Source organism: Mauremys reevesii, linkage group 5 (genome assembly GCF_016161935.1).
Source record: "Mauremys reevesii isolate NIE-2019 linkage group 5, ASM1616193v1, whole genome shotgun sequence".
Classification (NCBI taxonomy): domain Eukaryota; kingdom Metazoa; phylum Chordata; order Testudines; family Geoemydidae; genus Mauremys; species Mauremys reevesii.
In genome coordinates this window covers 51,066,059-51,084,338 of record NC_052627.1, presented here as the reverse complement: position 1 = coordinate 51,084,338, position 18,280 = coordinate 51,066,059, and the positions used below count along the sequence as shown (strand labels likewise).

At 41.9% G+C, this 18,280-nt stretch overlaps 1 long non-coding RNA gene across 2 annotated transcripts in view; it reads left to right on the top strand.

The window, feature by feature from the left end:
• Positions 1–18,280, top strand: part of LOC120406201 — a 180,970-nt gene that overhangs the window by 55,458 nt on the left and 107,232 nt on the right. The window contains exon 2 of one of the 2 annotated variants that reach the window (XR_005599137.1): positions 11,610–11,690. The exons of the other annotated variant lie outside the window; for it this stretch is intronic. This is a non-coding gene — a long non-coding RNA (uncharacterized LOC120406201). The remainder of the gene's footprint in view (positions 1–11,609; positions 11,691–18,280) is intronic. 2 annotated transcript variants of the gene reach the window in all.

The following is an 18,280-nucleotide window of genomic DNA, read 5'->3' as shown; positions in this document are numbered from 1 at the left end:
TTTGCTTTTGTTTTTGTTGGTAGCAAGAGTATTCTTTCTTTACTTGATTAGTCATCCTGAGTTTATAAATATTCTTGCACCTTTATGTGTTTTCCTAACAGTAAATATCTCTATTGATAACTAACCATAAACCTCATCAGCATTTGACACAAATAATTTGTAACATTTAAAATGTGGGTCTGGCAATCGTCTCAAAAGAATGATTTAGGGGGCACCTTTTGAACCCTATGTCACTTTTGAAAATTGGACTTTCACTCTGAAATCACTTTGAAAATGTTACCTAAGTCATTGCTTTTGTTCTGATGATATTATCTAAGTCGCACTAACTCTCAAGGTATGTCTATATTGCACACCTCTGTAAGAAGTGTGTAGAGTACATGTATGGCTAGTTGCCCTAACACAGGTATAAATAGCAATGTAGATGGTGAGGCACAGCTTAGGCCAAGACAAGACACAGCGGAAGCCTGTGGGTATGTACGCGGATATATGCTCACATGATGCCTTCCCTGTCTACCATGGGCAGTGCATGAATGGCCCATTGGGGGTGACTAGCCCTTTGCCCCACCCCTTCCACATGAGGTCCCATCTCAACCCTGCCCCCACTCTGCCCCTTCCCTGCTCTCGCCTGCCAGAGTCAGAGGAACCCCAGGCCCCAGACCTTGGCTAGAGGAGCTCTGGCACAGTTGGCTGAGCCACCCCAACCTGAGCTTCCCTTGGCCTGCCTGGAGGAGCTCTGAGCCTGGCCCCGGAGCAGGGAGCATTAGTGGAAGTTTGGGGAGGCTTAGGCTCCTTCAGTCTCCATTATGTGCTGCCCATGCTATCTACACTGCTATTTTTAGCTGTGAAGTGCCCCACTGTGCTCTGGTGGGGGGAGGCAGCAGGGAAAGGCTCAATCAGCAGTGAGCTGCCAGAGCTTTTCCCCTCTATTTCCCCTTTCACTGTCTTGTGTAGCTACACACAGTAGTGTAAACGCGGCCTGCTTTTCACTGTGGTGTGTAGCTGCACATGCACATCACTGGCAGCAGTGTTAGGGTAATGTAGACATAGCCTCAGTGAGACTGAGGCTCAGGTGCCTAAATCACTTTTGGAAAGGGCTTAGACACTTACGTCACTTAAATGCTTTCTCAAACTGTAATTATGAACTATTTTTGTGGTGTTTTCCTCTGACTAGCTTTGTGATATTGTCCATATGGAAAAATCTTTTTCTTACAGTTGTATGCAATGAACTTGATTAGAACAGCTGGGGATATTCTTACAAATATTCCTGAGAAAGAAATTCAAGACTTAAGATGCATACGAGACCTTTTCTCTGCATTCCCAGACTGAGTGAATTTCACTCAGGATGATTACATGAAAATGCTGTTGGCCAAAGCCTCCGGTCCTTGTGCAGGCAAAAGCCCTACTGAAGTCTGTGGGGCTTTTGTCTGATCAGAACTGCAGGTTTAGGCCTTATATTATTAGATCAGTAATAATTCAGCATTTCTCAGTAACAGGACAGAGGCGGCCTTTGTTTTTGACTGGTTTATAATTATAAAGATATACATACTTAGCCTGTTGAATTTGTAATATATCACTCAAGTACCTTTATTTGGCATACAGAAACACTATGTCCAAGCTGGCCAGGCAGGGAGTGGATGCAGGGTACATAACAAATCCTGAAATTACACAGCAAAACTTGTCCTTGTATACATCTCTACTGACACCTGCGTTCCTGACTATACATTGCATCACGTGCTTCATGATTGGCTTGGTTACTTTTCAGGAATCAATCCATGTACAGCATGCTCTGTCCATGTGCAGTTCATGTATATAACCTGATCTCTTCATTCCAAATTTATCTTGTCCATTGTCCCTAGTACCAGAGTGTTTCTGCTTATCTTAGCTAGACTGACTCCAGCCTAATGCTTTTTAGACCCTTACTTACAACTTAATCTTCTATTCACCTTCCCAATCAATGAGAATACAAGACTGAAGAGATATTGTCTTTAAATTTTCAATGCCCTTTTACAAGATTTTTATTTAGAGAGTCTCCCATTAGAATTCCCTACAACTCCTGAAAAATTTAGGGGTTACTGTATAAAATACTGATATTTTAGTACTTCGGCACTACTGTGTATGATATTGATCACTATACATCTTGTTATTGCTTTGGAGAGGGATGTAGGACAACAGAGGTGACACCAGAATCTTAAGTTCTGAGGAAATTATATGGTTACTGTACATCTTTGAACTAGAGATGTACGGAACATATGTATTATAAACCTGTGATAGCAAACCGTGGTTGGCATTGCTTGGTCTGGAATATTAAATGTAACAATTTTAGAATAAAGGATTATTTTCTGAAATAAAAAGAGAAAATTGTCTAATATATGTACAGTTCAAACTTAGTGAAATTGACATCAACTAATCCCATCTGCATGAAGTGCAGCAATCCAGTTATACAACAGTGGCAGGAGGATGGCTATTAACTGCTCTTCAGTCAAAGCAACCGACAACTTGGTGTTGGTGGTGCAGTCAGTATGTTTCCATGCTGAGAGACATCATATTTTGCCCTTTAGGAAAAATATTTTTTTCCCCATTAGAAAGGCAAGTGAATCGGATGGATATAATCTTTTAAGGGCTTGATGCCTGTGTAAGGAAGCAGGGACCTCTCCTTACACCCTTATGTGGTTTACTCATACCCATTGGCTACAGATAAGCAGCAGTAAGCAGGGCTACTCTTGCACTCACTTGCTTTCCTGAGCATCTGGGTGGGGAAGAGACCCATGGCTCCCTATTCACCAGCCACTGGAGGACAGGGGTAATAGTCTACTGCTGGTATAAGCCAGCAATTAATGACTATCCTCAGAAGCAAGGAGGAAGAACGGGAGAAATTTTGACCGAGCAGGGTGTCTGAGTCACGTTTCTAGAGCTGGGTAGAAAATAGTGTTCTAGCTCCAGGAAAGCTTTTAAGATTTCATAAAAGAGCTTCTTGTCCTAAATTGTAGCAAAAAGCTGAAAACTCAAAAATGGAATCTGATAAGAATTATGTTAATGCCAACCTGCAGCTGCCAAGATTGTCATGGTTCCCAGCTCCCTGGTAGCCAGCCTGTCAGGCTGCCTGAGACCCAAGGAGCTTGGAAGCCTGGGAAGTTCTCTGTTCTCAGTAGCCTGCCTGGTGGGCTGAGGGGGAGCTGGAAGCCCTGGGACTGCTGGTTCCCAAGTGCTGAGGTTGCTGGCTCAGCAAGCTTCAGAGGAGCCAGGCAAGTGTGTTGACAGGAAACGAGGCAATGGAAATCTGCCTCGCAGGCAGAGCAGCTGTGTCAGTGGTTCATCCAAACAGAACCATTCTTGCAAAACTGTTTGGTTTTAATGAATCGGCAAATTCTGACCAAAAAAAGTTCCATTGGCACACAGAGCAGCTCTATGACATTGCCTCCTGGGGCTATTCCTGAGTTGGTACATTTCATGTACCAGTCCTTGCTCAGAGATGCATCTAAAATCAAAATCACCCCTATATAAATTATAGGCCCAATCCTGCACACCTTCCCTGGCAAAACTCCCATTATCGTAACAGCCAAAGCACAATAGCAGTTTTGCCTGGATAAGGCATGTAGGATCCTGCATCATTATACTTGTTTTTATAATTCAGAGGTTTGATCATATGTAACAAGATGGCTGGGTACTTCTGTTGATCTACCACATCAGCAGGTTATCATAGAGTCATAGACTTTAAGGTCAGAAGGCACCATTATGATCATCCAGTCTAACCTCCTTCACAATGCAGGCCACAGAATATACAGGTTTTGGAATCCTGTTGATTCACTGTGGCAGGTGCAGTTGCTAATCTACTCTGGATATAAGGAAGATGGAAGTGGCTCTCTGGTTATAAGATTGAAACAGCCAAGCCTGGGAGAAGGCTGAAGTTCGTTATTACTGTAATAAAGCTGAACCTTGGTGAGGGGTGAGTTTTCAACCCTCAGTGTGTGTGGTGACTCTATTGGAGCAGCATGGGAACAGCATCTGCTCACATTGTATGTTTTTAAGAATTGTGACTACTTCTATTCAGTCTTCCTTTCCCAGATAGATAGAAAATGACTTTCTCCAGTTTTCTTAAAACTGTCACCCCCCTGCACTACTTGGAGACCATTAAAAACCAAGTTTTCAAAAGCAGCCTCTAAAACCATGGGAACAATTTGGCATAGTCAAATTTTTGCACATGTATTTTGTTATGCACAAGAAATTTGAATCTGTGTGTAGCTATCTTCTTTGTGCACACAAACACAGTTTGCATGCGCGCACACACACTCACCCATATCTATATCTATATTCTTGAAGTTAGTGGAGCTACAGCAATGTATAACAGCTGATAATCTGGCCCAGTTTATTTTTGCACATTTTGGGTATGAAATCTTTGACATGCAGATTTGTGCATGCAGTTTTAGTGTTTGGATTGAAATCCCTTTGAAACAACTGATCCTTAACTTCTTGGCTGATTCTTGGTTTTGTAAAATCAGTCTCTTGGGTCACTGTTATTCCTTTTAATAAAAATGTCTGTGGCTTATTTGACTTTTTAACATTATGTAAATTCTCTCTTTTAAAGATTATCAATAATTCTTAACATTTTATTATTAATTTCTGGAAGGAATTCTACACAAATCCTGGAAAGGCTGTTAAATCAGAAACAAGAGGTTTGGAATGTTGGACATTACATCAAATACCACAGCAGAGGTTTCCTAGTGAGGGTTTGATTCTGTAGCTGCTCCACCTGAACAGTTCCTTGCCTTCTGTAACAAATGCATGTGCTGCAGCAGACATAAAAAAATCAATTTAAAAAGAAATTATATAATTTTCCACTTGGAGAGTTGTAGGGAGATAGACTCACACGTGACAAATTCCAGAAGCGCACTGTGATGCAATGAGAAGGCACTAGACACTACAGTGATGAGGGTGTTATAAGAACCTGAACAGAATATTGACTTGAATGAGTGTTTGGTTATAATGAGGATACATACTGTTAATAGTGCAGGTGTTACATAAAAAGGCTTAACTATGGAAAGTAGCAATTAGACCAATGTAACATTGCTTTTGGTAAAGGACCAAATAGGCCTGAAATGTATCTCTTGAGGACAAAGAATGGGAAATGAGTGCACAGGGACAAGAGTCTGCTGCTTGTTAACCACAAGATTTAAATCCACACCATTCATTTACTCAGGGTGTCACATGATGAGAACCTGCTCTAATGCCTCTCCTTAAAGAGGCTTTTATTTTGCAAAGTAGAGGCAGCAGCACAGACTGCATGTCTAAGAGCCTGATTAATTGTACTATGGTACATTCTGAATTCTTTAGTGTCTGGATATTATTTATGTCAAAACAGGCACTATTCTTAGGGGACTGCAAATGCATTAAATACCACACTTCACTGGTTACCTTTTGTGTCCAGATGGGGGAGGTATTTGGGCTCTGCTGGCTGTAGGGTGACCAGACAGCAAGTGTGAAAAATTGGGATGGGGGAGGGTGGGGGTAATAGCCTATATAAGAAAAAGACCCAAAAATCAGGGACATCTGGTCACCCTAACTGGCTGTGGGAAAAGTCTTGGCTCCTGCTTGCCCTAAGTGTGCTCTCAATCCTTGAGTCTTATTTAAAATAAAAAAAATTCATCTGTTCGAATCAATACGGTGCATTAAGCTGTTCCCAAGATGCTGACTATAGGGCTCTTTGATAGAACTGGACGTTCTGCAGATGATCAGTGTTCTAGTGATGGCAAGTGGGTGAACTAATGTTCAAAGAGGGTCCCTCCTCCTCCGCTATAGGGAGCACCAGGCATAAGTAGGGTAGTTCTGCTGCACAGAGGCACATGGTTAAGGGGAGCTCACATGGCGGGGTGGGGGGACGAGATCTTTCTGTCTGGATTTTGAACATTCATACAATTGGGGGTGTTTAGATCTCAGGTTTTGGTGTGAGCTAATTTTAAATGTTATAACTATATGGGAAATGAAAACAAAGAGAATAGGTCTGACCCCAGTCTCACTCACATTGTGTAATTCCATTGACTTGAAGAATGGGGATTATTATTAGTGGAATCAGGACCCTGGTCTTCTGTACAGAAAAAAGTCTCCACTTTTTCAGCTCTTCATGGATGGGAAGTCTTTTTTCGTGATGTTCCAGAATGGTCTCCCTCACTGCTAAATGTTTTCTGTTTTGTGCATTCCTTCTAGTAAGTTGTTCTCTTCAAAAACTAGAGTGGCCCACATTTTTGTTTTCCAAGGGTATGTCTACACTGCAATTGGACACCTGTGGCTAGATGTAGACATTCGGACTTGGACTGGAGCCCGGGATGGTCCCAAAGAATGGGCTCCAGTCTGAGTCCAAACATCTACACCTCAATTAAACAGTCCCTTAGCCCGACCCCTGTGAGCCTGAGTCAGCTGGTGTAGGCCAGCCAGGGGTTTTTAATTTCAGTTAGACATACATCAAAATGATAGCTTGTTTTTTTCCCTTTCACTCTTCAAACTTGTGCTGTCCCACTTCTGTCAGCTACCAGACTGCATATTACTAGCTGATAGCCTTTTATAGTGCTTAGGATTTTTTTCCCCTTCTTAAAGATGGGTAGTAGATTTGCTCTTCACCAACCTTCTGGGACTTTGCCTTTCTCAAAGAATTTTAAGAAGTCAGTGCTAGTGGCAGTTTCTCCTGCTAGTTCTTTAAAACCTCACATGCATGTCACCCAGTCTCTCTGATTTCTACATTTAGTTTATCTAAGGTTTTTTCTTTCACCAGCCTCTTTATCAGTCCTTCCACTATCTTACCTAAAGCATCTTTAGCCTTCAACTCTCAACGCTCTTATGCTCTTTATTTTTCTGTTGCAGACTGAGACTGAAAGGGCTAGCTAGTTTGAGTCCTCTGTTATATTGTTCCTAGCTCTTTTAGGACTTGGTGCTGAGTGCTTCCTGAGAGGCGCAGAACACCCTCAAATCCCAGTGATGTTGTCAGCTGCTCACGACAATGATCCTTAAGGATGCTAAGCATAGCTCCCGAGGCACTGCAGGCTTGAACCGTAAATGAGAGCTACCCATTCCTGAGTGATCCACTTACCCATGTTTTCTTTGTAAAACTTCTCATTTACTTTATGTCCTTTAGCAAGTCTCTTCCATTCTGCGTCATGACTTTTTCTTACACAACTTTATAGGTATTTTATAGTAATATTAGTGTAAATAAGCAACAGCCTGTCTCAACATAATGAGTTTAATCATGTCATGGTCATTGGCTTCAATGGTACCCATCACCTTCAGATTCCTGATTATTTCTTCCTTATTGGTCAATACCAGGCCTACACTGCCATACCTCCAGCTGCTCTTTCTATTAAGAGATAAGAGGTTAATATCAATCCAGCCCAGGAACTTATATACAGTAAAACAGAAATCATCAAGTATCTTCCAGGAAGTGTGTGGGTAATTAACCTCTCCCTTGAGTACTAAGACTTGTCATCTTCGATATTTGCCTCTATAGTAATTTGTCAGTGTGTTTGGATCACTTAATCAACATACATCAACTGTTTAAAGGCCACAGAGGGCGTTTGGGAGTGGATTGATTCAGCTGAACAATGTAGGGAAGAGTGCTGAAGTGCCCCTACTCACTCAGAATAAACAATTAAAGTGGTCAATCTGTTTTTCCTACTGACACCATGCCAACAACTCCACAGAGAAAACCATTGGATTGTGCTTTATATTCTTGAGCACCATCTACAGACAACTTATCTATTAACTTACAATTTAAGTGTATGCCTATGTAGAGCACCCTTGTAACAAGGTATGTGTGCTCCCTGTAATACACTACGTTCTGCTCCGTGGCAGCTGTTTGCATAGCACTCTATAGAGGGTGGACAGAAATGTGGCATAGATGAGCTTTTTAACTCTTAATGTTTCATTTTTTCACCTGTGAAGCCCTTTCATCATGCAATGCAATACATTGTAAAATGCACAGCTAAGTTAGCCAAGAAACATGTACTATGCCTTCCTTAGATGTGCACGTGGAGCTCAGCTCTAGCATTGGTCAAAATTTACCAGGCAGGCTTGGAGTGCAATTTCCAAAGGTTCATAAATCAGTCAAGTCAAAACCATTTTTTCACTAGAATGCTCAGAGCTCAATTCTCTGCTGTTCCTGTGCTCTGCTTGGGAGCTGCCCACAGCTCCCCAATTCTCAGCTCCCCAGCTCCGGTCAAATTAAAGTTGTGGGGACAGCTTTAACTTATGCTACTCATGAAAGGTCCCTCAGGAACTTGCACCTACAGAGAATCAGACATAGCAGAGCCTTACTCACCCTGTGCCCTTCTTTTCACCCGTCATGCCTCCTCCAAACCACTGACCTGCTCATTCTCTCCCCTTACACCAGGAGCAGGGAGAGACAGAGCTGCTTCTGGCAGCTTTACTCTGCTGGATATTTCCCCAGCACAGAGAAACTTCCCTAGTGCAAATCTCCAGCCACTTTAAAGTTCACTTTCATGCCCTTGTTAGACTGGAGAATTTGGCCCTCAAAGACAATTCTCAGAGGGCTATTTCCCTGCCAAATTGCTACTTTTTACCTCCAAGTGGTTTGGTGCTAACAGCTGGTCAAAACAACAATGCTTTTTTTTTTTTAAACAATGAGGAAAATATTTCTCCCACTCTTTTTACTCCCATATTACTTAATTGTTTTTGCTCAGATTTATTAAAAAAAATCATGCTTGGGAAGACTTCATGCCTAGAGAACTGCAGCCTCAAAGCTGAAAGTTTTTGGAATTTTAGGAACAACTGTGAAAGCAAGGAGCTAGAATAGAAATCATTGTTTAATCTTAACTGTAGCAGTCACTGCCCCTCCTGGTATAATTATTTGACTTATCTCACTAACTGTATTTCTGCACTTGAGCTGTGGTTAGGACGTTCTATCGGGCTACGTATTGGAAGACCTCATACTTTCAGTAGGCCTTGGCAAAGATCTCCATTTGTGCCTTAGAAGTTTACCAGGATGCAAACATTTTAGTGAATTTAGCTAAGAATAAAATGATTTGCTCCTGACACCACCAACCTTGTGGAAAAATGAAGCCCAAGTCTAATGGGTAATAAACCTGAGCCCAGAAAAAATGAATTCCCCTCCAAATGAATTGTCTCATCAGGGTGTGGGAGCTTCAGGTGTCACTGCTGATGGTTGTCATGTGTTACTGAGGCTGAGTTCTCTAGTGGGATAGTACTGTGTGTTTTAGTCTGGACTGCCATCTTGCTCAGATGGAAGTTTGTTCCAGTGATTGACATTGTACTGATTGCTGCTGGGCAAAGTGCTGAGCACCCTAAGCTCCCACTAATCACCTAAGCTGCTCCCACCACAGTAGCTTATTGTCACATTGATTAGTTTGGATCTCTGCTGCTTAGAAATCCTCTACCTTCAGTGAGAGCTGAGGGCTCTCAGTACTTTAGGGGAGGTGTAGGTTAGGGCCCTTAATGTCCAATGGACAGCTATTTGGGTCAGGGTCTTTCTTTGACTTGTACAATTGGTTATGCACATTTCATGGTGCTGTATTAAATAATACTTGTTTTAAAGACATTACTGAGGCTGCAGAGAACCCTGGTGCCAGCTGATATAATTCATTAAAGTAAACTTGAATCTCGAGCAGACCATTGGCCAAAAAGATCCCATTTAACACCAAGCTAGTCTACTAGATTGTTGGGTTTTGCTAAAGGGCAACATGGGACCTAAAGAGGCAGCGTAGGGCTTAAAGAAAAGGGGTTTTCTTTCTTTTCTTAGCATTATCTTTGTACTTGGCCTTGGAGGCCTATATGACCGAGACCTTATAGAAGTTTCCAGCAGGGCCAGAGCTGGTGCCTCTGGGTACTATATAATTATGCCTTTTTTATCACATCAGAAAATGTAGTGCAAAATTGTCAACAGTGTACTTGTGTTTTAGCCAGTTATGTTATAGTGAGAATTATTTTGAACAGCTCTAATAAGGGCTTATGGAGAGAAACACTCTTCTTTGGATATAGCGTGTTATCAGATGGTGAATTTATATAAGGAATGCAAACATCCAAGCTAATGCATACACAGTGGAAATGAGTGGCTGAAATGTATGAAAAGAGTCTGTGAATTAAGTGCAGTCACTTGCAGGACACAATATTTTTGGATAAAGCCCAAACAAATGTGTAATTTCTTAAGCTTCAACCTTTTAAGCAAGAATTGCCAAAGGGAGTAGATAAAAGGAAATAAAATAAAAAGCAAGACGAAAGGAAAAAATTAAAAGCAACAATGGATCAATAAATGAAATTTGCTGGGAAATAGGTACTGCATTTCCAAAGGTCCAAATTACTTATCAATTACTAGTGGCTAAAATACATTCATGCCTATTGAAATTACTATCATCAAGTAAAACACAGTAGGGGAAACAATGTTTTTTTTCCCTGTGCTTCCAGTATTTAGAATCATTTTTATGTATTCTACATGTCTCCAGTAATTGAATTTACTGAGTACTGAATAGCATACAAATGTTCAGCCAATATTATTCCACATACAGTGCATTATTATTGAGGCAGTGAGTGCTGTTTACTTTAGGTCTATTCTTCAGGTACTGACTGAACCCAGTCAAAGGGAATTCCACATAAAGAGTGCTTGTCATCTAATGAGCAAGAGGCAGAGAGTCAGGACTTCTGGTTTCTGTGCCTAGCTCTGCCATTGATTTCCTCTGTAACCTTGGTCAAGCCTCTTACCCCATCATTTTAAAAAGTGGGTACCTAAAGCTAACGAGAACTACAGCTTCTCATCACCTCTGAAAATTAGACCATCTATTTAGGTGCTTAAATAGGGCTCTAGAGACATAAGTTTAGGCACCCTAGTTAGAAAATGTTGGCCTGACCTCTGTGCCTCGACATGCTTATCTGTTGAAATGGGGATAATACTATGTACTAATACTAATTACAATTGGGGAAGTGTTTTGAGATTTTTGGTGCTCTAGAAGTCAAGGGGTATGTCTGCACTGCAATAAATGTGTGGCACTGAGCCTCAAAGCCCAGGTCAGCTGACTTGGGCTCATGGGTCTCAGGCTATAAAATTGCCATGGGGATGCTCTGGCTAGAGCCCAGGCTTTGAGACCCCCCCTTCTCCAGGGGTCTTAGAGCCCAGGCTCCAGCTTGAGCCTTAATGTAGAATACAACAATTTTATAGCTCCACAGCTGGAGCGCAAAGAGCCTGTGTCAGCTGACCCAGGCCAGCTGCGGCTGTGTCACAGGTCTTGTACTGCAGTGTAGAGGTACCCAAAGTGGGTTAGTACCTATTTCTGTGATGGACCTTGAGATATTTAAACATGCAACAGACTCTGTTTCCTTTTTATACAAAAATAAACCAGAAGAGCCAAATTGTTGCATGAAGGCTGTAATGTATCTTTACTGATTGAAATGATCAGGTATGCAGAGGCAGTTTGCTGTTTCTGAGTAAACATTCCTTTTATGTTCCTTTAACACCAGTATCTGAAACAAAGTGGGGACACAAAAGGAAGCCAGACTTCCGGCTCTTTTTTGAAGAAGGCATTTTGTGATGGATTAATGGCAAATCATAATAAATTATTTATCAGATAATAAGTGTGATAATTGTTCTTATTTATCATCAGTCTGGCTTGGCTCATTCTGCTGTCATGCTTTCAATCAAGCCATCCCTGAGGATTCACCAGATAAAAAAGTACAGTCAAAAGGTCAGTCCAACAATTTTAACTTATAATGGCATACTGATTATCTCCTAATTGAAAAATGTAAACTAGAGACACTGTAAATAATGCAAGTGACCCCGTCCTCTGAACACAATGTGCAGAGTCACCATGTGTCACTCATCCTACCACAGAGAACAGCACAATCTTCAGTAATGCTCAGAGTCCCTTGAATTAATTTGGGAAAAAAACAAACTTTTTTTGGTTTGTTTTCAGTACAGGGAAAGCCCCACTTTTTCTGCAGAAGCAGAGACCTTATATAGTTGTGTAGACATGCAGTCCGAAAAGCAGGCATTTCGGGCCTGATCCTCAGGTGATGTAACTGGCATAGCTTCTTTGGAGATCAGCTGAGAATCTGGCCCTTTGAGTCTATAATGTTTGACAGCTCTACCGTCTCTATTTTACATATGGTTAAACTTTGCCAGAGGAAGGCAAAAACACTCCCATGCAGAAAAAACACATTGGCAATCTAGTGTAAAAAACCAACCAAATAAAACCCACCCCACAGGATCAATGTAAAATATCCTCCCAAGAATGTAAATGCCCTCCTGCAAAGAACAGCTAGCTACTACAAAACAGGAAACTGACTAAAACCACTTTAATGTATTAAATTGTCTATACTTTTTTTTGCTTACATAAATTAAAAAACAAACACTCAGGCACTATAGTGAGGTCAGTATAAATCCCTAACATATTAATACTACTTGGTTCCATCACCTTGACTGGAAGCCCATTCCACCTGTGCACAACTCTTTCTTCTACATAAGATTCCCCTCAACTTTTTTATTGTATTCTTTTCCTCTCCTTTTACCCCTAAGGTTTGTTTTTCAATCCTGCAATCCTTACTGGGAAGTTTGGTTAGTAAAGGCTGCCACTCTTGGCCTTTTGTGTCGCACTTACATAATGTTAGGCATATAGTTTACTCTCCCCTCCACCACAATAAATAAAAAGGGTAAAAAAGAGAGGAAGAAAATGAAACAACAAATGAAAGGAGTTTCTGTAAGAGAATACAGATCTGCAGAGCATTCTGAATTATACATATTCTACAGTGTTCTTTTCAGAAATCTCCCATCCAAGAACTGGCCAGTCCCAGCCTTGATTAGCTGACAAGATCACACACCTTTCCAGTATAGTGATTTTTTCCTTTGATTTATACTTGGAAGCCAGGGGAATAAGTTAAGCAGTAGGACTCAAACTCAAGTCTCCTTCATAGCACTTCAGAGCATCACCATGAGATCACGAGGCAGGGCATCAAATGTACAATCTTTTTCAAGATAGAATCTTATAAAATATAAAATAATTGGGAAGCTGTATGCCTAGAACACTGTCTGTGCAGGTTACTCGTCTATGTACTAACTAAATTCAAACCTCCTCATTTTTAAAAATTAGACCAGATCAGGGTTATGCAGACTAGGAACAATATTTCGTTTTCAAGTCTGAGGTGTCGTGGTTCCCTCCAAGACCTTTTCCACTAGGCTTATCCAAACACCATGTTCAGTTCTGAGAGAACACTTCCTCCAGTTCTCTGGGCTACAGAAACTCAGTTTGCTTCCAGTTGGCCACTCAGGTTAATTTATTAGGCATTTGACAGCTCTTTGCCCACACTGGCTAGGTTTAGGTACAGGGTGATACCACAATTCCAAATCATGTCATCACTACACAGGTTAGATACATTTTTTTCCTAGCTACTAACATTTATATTTCTTGAATCCAAATTGGTCTGGACATTGTACAGATCATATAAGGACCAATTGCTTTGCAAATTGTGTAAGGACCAATCACTTATCTCCTCACCTTATGTACATTTCAAGCTTATCAAGGTGTTGTCACTTACCTCAACTAGTCTGGAGACACCATCTCCAGCACACAGCCTGTCCACCCTTGTTTACAGTTTGACCTTGCACTCAAATCAAGCTATATGCAAGTTTACTCATGTACAGCAAGATCTATGCCTATGTGAGATTCCTACCCCTTCACTTTCAGCTTACTCGGAGACCTATATTTTATTCATGCCGGGGTGTCCTTCTGCATCTGCAGTGTAATTATCAGAGTCTGTTATATCATTAGCCTTAACATTTTGCAAACAGTTGCATAGATGACAAGTTGAAAAGCTATGAAGGGTTATTATTACTGCTGGAAAAAGGGCACTGCTGAACAGTGCTCTCCCTGAGAAATAGATTCAGACTCTTTTGAGGGTTTACTAGGCCCTTTGCACACCAGAGCACAAACCATATTAGTTACAGCTGGGCTTGAAAATAGTGCTCAAGCAGGGTTCTGAGGGAATGGGGTGAACAGGACCGATAAGTGGAGTCTATGCATGACACATTTTGAGATGATTTTTAGGGAAGCTGGAAGTGTGAGAATTTTATCAAACAGCAAAGGAGCGGGTGGGGAGAAGTCCTGGAAAAAATGAGCTTAAACTGTTTCTGTGCTGAATTGCCTCATAGCCTGGTTTGTCAAGATATCTGGCAGGATTTTCTGAGCTTAATTCTAATTTTATTTTACCATAGCAGTTCATCTTTAAATCAAACCTGTCTGAGAATTTATAGATTGTCACAGGTGGATCAAACTGAGCCATTAACCATTGCAATCAGTAGATACTGATTTGTTACATGCCAGTATAGACCTTTGCCCTCTTTAACAACAATTGGATTGGTCACACTCCCTTTATTACGCTACCTTGGCAAATTTTGTGAAACTCGTATTTTCAACAGAGCTGGTTGAAAAAAAAATGCAGAATATTTTGTAACTTTTTTTGGAAATTTTTTAATCACAATTTCAAACTTTTGGAAAATTCTAACTTCTCTGTAAGCTGGTTTGCAAACTGCAAAAAATGTTAACAAATATCAGAATTTTGAAAATTCAAAAAATGCTGACAATCCCTACTTTTCAGCAATACAAAACATTGTCATTTTCAGGAAGAAGTGCTGACATTTTCATGCAAAAAACCAAACCAAACCCAAAATAAAAACCAGTTGAGACAAATACACCAAATGGGGAGGGGTAAGGTTTAAAAAAGTGTTGGCATGTTTTTTTTTTCTGATTTCTGAGAATTTTTTCATATACCACAGGCCCCAATTCTGTAAGCACTTTGATGTCTCATGTATAAAGTTCAGTGTATGCATAAGTTTTTGCAGGATTGGGATCAAGGGTGGCTCTAGGTATTTTGCTGCCCCAAGCACGGCAGGCAGGCTGCCTTCGGCGGCTTGCCTGCAGGAGGTCCCTGGTCCCGCGGATTCGGCGGCACACCTGCAGGACGTCTGCTGAAGCCACGGGACCAGCGGACCCTCTGCAGGCAAGTCGCTGAAGGCAACCTGCCTGCCACCCTCGCGGCGACTGGCAGAGCGCCCCCCGTGGCTTGCCGCCCCAGGCACGCGCTTGGCATGCTGGCGCCTGGAGCCGCCCCTGATTGGGATCAGATGCTAAAACACTCGTGGACATAGGTGCAAATCATCAGTTGGTCTATATTGTCATAACCCTGTTGACTTCAATGACTTGACTTCAGTGGAGGTAGGACAATTTAAACCAGCGGAGGCCCTGCCTCAATGCATGCTATTCTGAGTATTCCCATTGTGACGTTGCCCAGGGTACAATCTGGACTGTTACAGCAATGCCCCCTTAACTCTCTAGCCTGGGGTGCCTTTGACGCCTCTTTGCTGTCAGAACATCCACTACTGGCCTGCTTGCACACAGCCTTCAGCATGCAAATTCACATGAGCACTCTGGCCAGTCACTCGTGAATTTCTTACAGGGCAACACCAGCAAATTCTTAGTGCCAGACTTTCCCCCAGAAATGTGTGTCTTGTACTATCCAGCAGACTGCTGAACAATGCAAGCTCATAGCAAGCCTGTCATTTCATCAAAGGAAAATTATTTATGCACCCGACCTGTTATCCCAAATGGAGTTTCCCATACACTTTAATCCAAACACCCTGGTTAAGATAACACAAAAAGATAAGTTTATTAACTACAGAAAGATAGATTTAAAGTGATTACAAGTGACAATGCACAAAAGTCAGAATTGGTTACAAAAAAGAAAATAAGAGGTATTAGCTTGCGTACTACAAACTTAACAAGCTAAGTGAATTTAAAAGGAAAGGTTTTGTCTCACCGTACACTGTTGTAAATTTCATAGGCTGGGTCTCCTTTCAGCCTGGAATCACTCCCCCTTAGTTTAGTTCTTTGATAGTCATTGATGTCATGAGCAGAGAGATGGAAGGAGAAGAGGTGAAATCAAGTGTTTTCCTCCCTCTTTATATTTCAGTTTCTTGTGCTAGAAACATCCTTACAGAGTCATGGTGACATGTAGTCCATTGTGGACGTGAGGTTTGAATCATCCCTGTGATGAAATGTAAATGTCTTGTTTACACTTTCCTACCCTTCCTCCCCACCCGCTGGAGGACGTCCGCTTAAGTAGGTGATAGTCTTCTAACACTTGTCTGGGGTGCTAGTGTGTCTTTGTCTTTGGAAAATGGTTTGATCTTGCCTTTCTAACTCTGGAACATGTTACAGCAATGTTATACAGTAGAAATGTATAACTTTATATACAATGTTGATACATATTTTTACAATGACAGTAATGTTCACCAGATGGGGTTTTCAAATGAAATATCACAAGGCATACTTTGTACAAAATTTATCATAGTCCTGTAAAAGTGGTGATCTTAATGTCACACCTACTGAGAGCTTTATATCAATGAGCCTACTCTTCATAACAAGAGCTACTCCCAGCAGTAGGCATTCACAAGAGCAGGTCCCTAATCAGTGGTCCTTACTTTGCTTTAATAGCATTAAAGTAATGAGTGATCAAGGTTTGGCTGTAACTTGAACTTGTAAAAGAACATCACTCAGTGACAAATCACATACACTAGTACAATTAAATGTAGTGCTTTGTTAAGATGAAAATATTGCCCACTGTTCTCTGTTAAGTGCAGTAACAGCATCTTGAGTTTCAGCAGAAACTTTGATTATTCATCAGATAATACCTTATACCTCTGAACTGATCCAAGTTCAGAGGCTTGCCCTTTTATTGTGCATCCCTTGAAAAATTAATGGTATCTGTCTGGAAAAGAGCTATGTGAATGAAGAAAGAGATCTCCTGCATGTTGGAAATATCAGGAACCATGACAGTGCCCCAAGCAGGGCACAGCAGGGCGGGCGCTCTGCGGTCGCGGGTCGCGGCGCTCCCGGGACCTCCCGCAGTCGCGTGCGCTGCAGATGCTCCACCACGCCACGGACCCAGGACCCTCCGCCCAGGCACGCGGGAGAGGCACCCAGCCCCCTGCCCGCCGCCTCCGGGGCGCGGGCGCGCCCCCCGTGGCATGCCGCCCCAAGCACGTGCTTGGCGTGCTGGGGTCTGGAGCCGCCCCTGACCATGACATAGCAAAGGCAAATATGTTGCTCTTGCGTTGCATTTATTGTGCCACTTCACTCACATACCATAGCTCTTCTGCTATTTCCATAGACAGACATCACTAACATCAAAGCAACTGTTACATGTAGGCCTGATTTCTCAGCAGTACTAAGCCCCCACAATTCCAGATGAAGCCAACGGCAGTTACAGGTGCTCAGCGCCTCTGAAAATCAAGAGAGAAACGTTTATATTTTCATTGTGCAAGCATTAAAAGTTAGTAATGTTCAGGCTACATTCAAACTTTGGATCTCATGTAGGAGTACTGCCCAGGCTGTTTGGCTTTAGAGCTGCCTGCCAGGGTAGAATTCATCCCTTTTCTTGGATGACCTGTATAAGGCCCTCTGAGTAGCACATGGCATGTAGTACCTTTGTGAGGGGGGAGAGGGGAGCGAACAACTGGGCAGAAGGAGTCCACCTTCTTCAGTGAACAGGGGATGTAGAGGCCCATGTCAGTTCTGAATAGGCAAGAAAAGGAGAACTCAGAGTGAGCTGGAGAAGGTGCTCTATATCTATGCTCACGGAGAGCTGGGCACACTTGTGGAAAGGGTATGGGGTAGTGGTCGCTACTACAACCAATAGGCATGAGTAACAGCGACCATGGCCTCACTCGGGGTCAGAGAGGTGGCTTTTCCTCCTCAGTGGCCTGTAGAGGACACCTCAAAGACCAATTACTCACTTTTTATGTGCAGTTCCAGAAATTTACCCTCAGAGAGCAGGCTAATATATTTTTCAATATAACATTCCATTCAAACCAACAGAGCAGAAAGGTCTGGTGTGATGGGAATGCAAGTTGCTACATTAAGAGCTCTCATGTGCTTGTGATGTCAAACAAACCCAGGAAGTGCTGGGCACCTAGCACATCGTTTTGCACCGAAAGTCCTTGTTTTGAATGGCTGAGAGGTACTTCAGGATCAGGAGCGGTTTAAAAAAAGTTTGTTTTTTGAGCATATTCAAATATGCACCTGTCAACCTTCAGACTGTCCCTTTAAGGTATTCTTTCTCCCTCTCTCTGTTCTCCTTTCAAGTCCCAACTGCAAAGACTTCAGTGGTTAGATTTTGATCCAACTTGTTTCATCCTGATGCTAATCAGTCTCACTTCCTCATGATGAATAAGTCACAGGCAAATCTTCTTATTTATCAAACAACATATATATGCTCAGACAAA